Source organism: Anopheles arabiensis, chromosome 2, assembly GCF_016920715.1.
Source record: "Anopheles arabiensis isolate DONGOLA chromosome 2, AaraD3, whole genome shotgun sequence".
In the NCBI taxonomy this organism is placed as follows: Eukaryota; Metazoa; Arthropoda; class Insecta; order Diptera; family Culicidae; genus Anopheles; species Anopheles arabiensis.
In genome coordinates this window covers 46,874,182-46,881,182 of record NC_053517.1, presented here as the reverse complement: position 1 = coordinate 46,881,182, position 7,001 = coordinate 46,874,182, and positions in this window count along the sequence as shown.

Genomic DNA, 7,001 nt, shown 5'->3' with positions numbered 1-7,001 from the left:
GTCATTTCTGCTGAATAAACACTTTTATCGGTGCGATGTTGGGTGCAAGGACACGAGACACCTTCCATTCGGACCTGACACATCTCTGACACGGCTCCGACACAGCTCATCGACATCTTTCCGAATTGGGCGAACCGAACGAGAGCGAACGACGACTATGACGACAGCGCTGATGACGGCTTGCAGGGGAAGAGTAAGGCCAGTTTTGCACCTCGCACCCAAAAGGCATAAATTTGCATACATTCGTCCGGACGGCACCGTACATATTGTTCACTTGTTTGCAATGTGATTACTTTCTCTAAATACGTTCCTCGGACTCAGATGTCACTGTGTTGCAGGCACATTCGATGCTCCGTGTATCTGGTACGACTATAGCATTGGTCTGGTCCACTATTGTGGATCTTCCATCCAGCCGTCAAAGGAGCGTATCGAACCGATTTCGATCGGACGAAGCCTGGTGCTACGAAAAAGCCTACGGGTTTTCCGCTTTAGTTTTTCCACCCGTGTACACCGAACCAACGTACGGAGAGTTTTCCAGTTACCGGTGCCGCACACACACACACACACAGATATATACACACACTCACACACAAGCACTTGATCAAATTGATGAAAACGATTGCACCGACCCAAACCGGACGACACTCTGGCTCACGGTCAGGTGTCGAGAATGATTTTCCTACACTGCGTCCGAATCCTCCACCGTGTCCTGTGCTTCGAACTTGGCGTTCCGGTGATGACCGGCGACGGTCCTAACCGGCCACACCGGCCACAAAACGGTGCCCACTTCTAGTGGAATAAGCATGTTGTGGGAAATCAGTTAAAGGCTTTGACAACGAGCTAATAGAGTTTCCGTTTCTGGTTTTAGAAAGGACACTCCTCCAGCGCACCGATCCAAGCTGGCCGCGTAACCACCTTCCCCAGTTCGGTGTCGGTCGCCGGCACTCGGTGGCAAAGTTCACAGCTCATCCACAGCCCAACAATCGCACCGCTGCAGTACTGCAGCCTTTCGCACAGGGCTTCGTTGTCATCGTTGGTCAGCAACGACAGCAACGTTCCCCGGGCGGACTCATCCTGCTATCACATGTCATCGAAATTACGTCTAAACGAGCGTTTAAATGATTTCGAATGGACAACAACAAACTAGCAGGGAGGATGGGATTTCACACACATTAGAGGTTCCCCCGGTTTGCAGCACTCTCCTGGCCGGTGGTTTCAGTTACAAGGACCCGAAGTGATCATCGCCCGATAGGATGGAACTTGATGTGTGTGCCTTTGAAAATTAACCTTCTGGTTTTCTCCTCGAGAGTGTCAGTTTTGGCATCCATGGGGTCGTGATTTGTGTACGGGGTTGTATTCTCCTTTCATCGGGCCTGCTCACAAGGTGACAACGTTCTCTCGTACCGCCGGAGGTGCAACAGATAATCTGTCAAAAGTGTGAGAGATTGGTTTTCCAGCACGTTAACCGAAGGGTGAAGGACGTTTGATTAAAATTATATAAAATGTAGTAATGGTAGAGGATGTTCCGTTGCTGTTGCGACTAAAGCGCACTTTCTAGGGCGCAATATTTTGCTAGATTATAAGTACAGAATATATTTATGTGATAGGGTACCACATTATTGTAATCACTCTTAATCCGCCACTGCCCTCTGCTTTAAAATACTTCATTTGGCTGGTATTTCATTCCTATGTTGCATAATTAATATTTTTTCCAAAGGAACAGTGAAAGAAAGTATCCATAGTTGATTAGGGTAAAATTATTTTTAAGGGAATTTGATTTTAAAAAATTAAATGATAAATTTTCAAATATTTTCTTATTACAATAGCAATACAATACAATACAATAGCAATTTCAAAAGAGCTTCATCTCTAGGTGAAAAAAATTGTTTTATATGAGTATGCGATCTGTTGTTAGATACATACATACATATAGAACACGTAGAGCTCATGTACCTAGGCTCTCCAGAATAAATTGGTCAAATGCGAGAAACTGTTTAATATGTAAGGGACTACAAATGTACAACCGAATGCCCAATCACGTGGTTCAAACATGATTGTACAGCTTTAAACAATGTTGTGCGGCATATATTAAGTCAATAATTCAAACCTTGTTTTGAAATACTCAAAAAACCTTAAGTGGCCAACTATGTTGCAGGCTGCGGCTCTTTTCGAACTATTATATATGATACTGTAACTCCCTCCTTCAATACGTACTAGTTTTGTTGTGTTTTGTATCATTTATTAATGAAGAATGTCTTGTTAATTTAAATATCCTAGTGATACATTCGTTCCTCTCAATCCATTGTCGGGGAAAGAGATGGGACTCATCATCATCATCATCATCTTGTAAGATTTAAATTCAATACTGATCTCACGTAGAGCGGTCCCGTGGTACAGTCGTCAACTCGTACGACTTAATAATATGCCCGTCATGTAATGGTAAACAAACATAAAATAAAAAACTGTGCATGATAGCATAACATACCGAGAATACTGAGCTGGTTTGGCACATATGATAATTTAGTCTAGTGGTTCAATTCCTACTTACACCAAAGATCATACCGCATTGTGATTAAGTGTTCGATAATTCGTCTGGTGTACCGCTAAGAAGTAATATTGTTCCAGTATTGTGTGTCTTTGTATTTGTACTTCCTAATTAATCGTTACTAATGTATGCAAACAATATCAAGATGCGCCCATTAGCAATAAAACTGTTCAATACTCCAGCTCAGTTTAGACATGGTTGATTTGATGCTCTGAGAATCCGCTCGCCTAGTATGTCGTTAATTGTGGTGTGATTAGTTTTGCTTGTAAAAAGATTCTCACTGGAAACAACTAAATTCATGACTTCAGTTTAGTTTTACGTAGCACAGGAATTAAAGTCATCGGTATTACTTTTGACTCTCCTTCCGTGAACAGTATTATTATGGTATTTTTTATGGGCTGACTTCTGGTTTTAATATCCTAATCTGCTTTGTTGGATTTTTCGTTGCAACAGTCCAACCCATAGCAGAATTTAATGTTGTAACATAGCCAACACATACTAACAACTGATCTATTTTCTATATTTGTGCCAGGTCTGTATAAGGTCTGTATAAAACATATTCAGAAAATAATTAGAAACATGAGCTGAGTTCCTAGACAGAATTAGCACAAACTTTTTTTGTAGCTAACTCATGAAATTGAAGCACCTGAGCTTCTACCAACTGACCATTTGTATGCTTCAGATCACGCACTACGTCTCCGTAATGTTCTGTTAAGAATTTACCAAGGCGAACTTACAGAGGAGCTCATGATCCATCTCGCTCTATGTGGTACGCTTTCTATGTGCTCCTTTTTCGCTATTGTCACGATCCTTGTTGAAATTTTTGCTTTTGATTGAATATGTAGCTAATAAGCTCATCTAAGATGTTACTTAAAAAATCAAAAGCCCCAGCGCGAGTTAGGCAAATAAGTGTGAATAAAATAAATAAAATAAATCGGCAAATATTGCCATAATTATAATCAAACGTAATCAAACCCAACCAAAACAGTTTTCTTCAAACAACCAAAATTCAGTTCCAACTACAAAATTCGTTTGTCCTTAGAATTTGATCACCAAGAACAAAACATAATTCTCAATATTTGAAAACCGACTATCTATCGCAGTACCGCGTTTCAGTACTGCCTGCTGCATTTCTGCGCAATTTGAACCGATTGACGCATTTGACCTTCGCACGTACCATTTAGTGTTACTTCTTGTCTTAAATATCTCCACGTGCAGACAAATTTGATGCCACACCGCCCGCCCGTCATCCCCGGGTGTGCTTAGAGCTCCCTGCGTCGTTCTAAAATTGCATAAAAAGCACCCCCTAACCCTTCGTGCCCACCCCTGCACACCCACTCACAACCCAACGCGCACCAACACCCATATGTCGCGCTAATGTTTCGAGCATTAATTAAAATCTCGTTGAAACGTTTCCCTCCGCTGCCAGCCAGCATTAATCAAATGCGTGAAATCCACATTCGAAACAGACGGACACACATTACGAGCTACGGGAAAATAGATCATCACGGATCCCTTCCTGTGTGACGCGCCGCAGCTCATCTTGCGCACGGGGCACTCTCGTGTTACAGCGGCGTGACGTTGGTTTCACAAGCAAAATGGCACAACACCCGATATACCCCCCGCCCCCCACCGCGACCGTTGGCTGGCAAACACAGGATCGCGTCTAGGGTGTGAGATCGCGATCGTGTCACTATCAATTCCGTGACAATTTATTAGAAATAATTTGGTGCAACAGGAGCGCGCTGCAGCACATGACATTTGCGGCACAACATCCTCGAGGCGAGGCGAATTTACGATCACCATCTGCTGACAGACAATTGGCGCACAGATCGTCGCAGGGACAGAGGCGGGCACGGCACACAGTTTTGGATAGATTCATTTGATATATTGTAATTGCACCTCGCGTAGATAATTGTTGTGATATTCCATGCGAGAAATTTGAGCACTCGCTGTGCAATGACGCTCCGAAGCCAGTTTGGGTGAGATATTTATAAACCTCTGCGGACGTATTTGAGGTCGTATACCTGTGCATCATGTACCGCCGATCGAGCGAGACGCGCAGGATAATTGAATTTGAATGCAACAAATTGCAGAGCGAGTCGCAAAGCAGGTTTGGGCTGGGCGAGCCGAAGACAAGTTCGAAGCCACCCGTTTGGCTTAAAGACTTTTTTTTAATGAAATCCGAACCCGCTTTCCACCGCGCCGAGGAAACATAATTATTGGCCAACTTTCAGGCCCACACGTCACAGCCACACGGCGTTTCTTGGGGAAGGAAACTGAGTGTGCCGGACTGTGAGCTGAACGGCTCCAACGGATACTTGACATCGCCCAACCGCCCTCCTGCCAGGTAGATTGTAACCGAGCAAGAAATGCATCTCATTTAAAATGCTTCGAGACTGCTCTGCCCAGCTTTCTGCCCGCTCTCAACCGACCGCTTCCACCGACCATCCGAATCCGAATCCACAGATCCCTCAGGGGCAGACAGAAACTATTTTGTAACGTTTGTTGCAGCACAGAGTTCGTAAACCGTTCTGCAGCGCAACCATTTGCTCGTTGCAGCGCAACGGGATGCCACTTTTCCCTGCCCAGTCCCCATGACCCCCTTCCTTTTGGTTGCGTGATAGCATAGATTAGAGTGATTTGAAATGAGATCGAGATCGTTGGAAGATGGATGGTCCCGAAGTGATCGCTGACACGCCGTTGATTGGAATGGATGTGTACAAGTAAACTCGGGCGGAACTCGGGCCGACCGGCCGAAGGAAAAGAAAGGTCCATGAACTGGTGTGCCGTGTCGTTGCCATTTCCCAAAAGGGGCTCATCAGGGCAGTGGGTAGGGTGGTAGATTTCAGCAGGAAAAATCACCACAAATCGAATGTTGGCCGGCGCGCTGCAGTGCCCTTTCTGCTCACAATATTAACAGTACCCCAACGCTCCACACGGTGCTACAGTACCTCACGAGGGGATTGAATGGAACGAACCAATCTTTCATAGTCATCCGGATTGGCGCAGGATAATCCAATCTCTGTTTGCGCCACTCATGTAACGGACCGACGCTCAGGCGTTACTCGTGCCGCATAACCTAGCGACCGGTAAAGACACATTATTCAATGTGTTTCGAGTGTGCGTGGCACATAAGTGCACTGTATCGCGGGCACTAGATGGGGGCTAGAAATTAACGCGCTCCTACCCAAGGATCTACATCACTCGTCCGAATCCTTCCCACAACGCCCAAACCGGCCCAACGCGCAAAGTGCACACTGTTTGACATCAAAGCATGACAGATTACTGGCTTCTTTAGCGGATCGTGCGGCCCAACTCGTTACAATCAACGAGCCTCCTGTCCGGCCTACTCCCCTCCCTCCAGTGGGGAGGCAAAATTAGCCCACCGGACGACCACTTCCCACGAAAGCTCCCAAGGGCCGGGGGTTGATATCAATCAAAACGTTGCTGAGCCAGTAAAAACGCGCTCCAACAGCTGGCTGCCGGTTACTACTGCCACACCGTGTACAGGTGCTCACGCCTGCTCGGGGCTGGTCCTTGACCCGCCCGGACAATAGGGGGACAGTGAAATTCCCCCCCTACATCACCTTGCCGTCAGCATCTCGTTGCATCAAGTGAAGAGAGTAAAATGATTAAAATTAATGATTCAATTCCACGACCGGCCGCGGGATTGGTTGACTCGCGTCCTGGGCCAGTGCCGGCACTGCGCTTTCTTTTCATTCTTTTCCGCGGCCCGAAGAATCCCTGCCGATGTTGCGTTCTTTATTAGCTGCGGTATTCGTTTGTGCACAAAAAGCTTGTGTGAAGCGCGTCAAGTAATTGTTCACGCCTTCACGTTTCAATGCCGATCGTCCATTCATCCAGCGGCCCCGGTAGGATAAACGCACCGGTGCCGATGGTGCCAAACCCGCGCGACTAATGCGAAGTTTTGCCCGGCTCAAGAGATGGGTTTAATCCCGCTTTGATGGAGCGGTTATATTGGTACCCGGAACGGCTATAATCGGTATCGGAATTAAGGGCAGCTGCATTCTAAGGAGCGGTAACATAAACTATTTATGTATCGTTTTTTTAAGGTTTTGTTTTTTTACTTCAAAGTTTGGGGTTTTTGAAAACGTAAATTTAATACCAATATCTTTGGAAGTTTAACTTAATGTTTATGCGTATTTTGAATATCAAACATCCATAGTATTTGCCGTTGCCGAAGACCTGTCTCTGAAACCCGCTCAGATTTTATGGACTTCATTAGATACAAATGAATGCCTTTACGCTTACCCGGATGTTTTTGGCATCATCGGTGTGTGATCCTTCCCCAAAACTATGCAACAGATAAAACATCCTCCCAAAAGTCATCCTGCAGTTCTCCAACTTGTTGTGTCCATTATTGGCTGGAGCCGGCCGATTGATACTGCATCCCTATCATTAGCATCGGTTAACTTTATGGCAACGGTTCAGA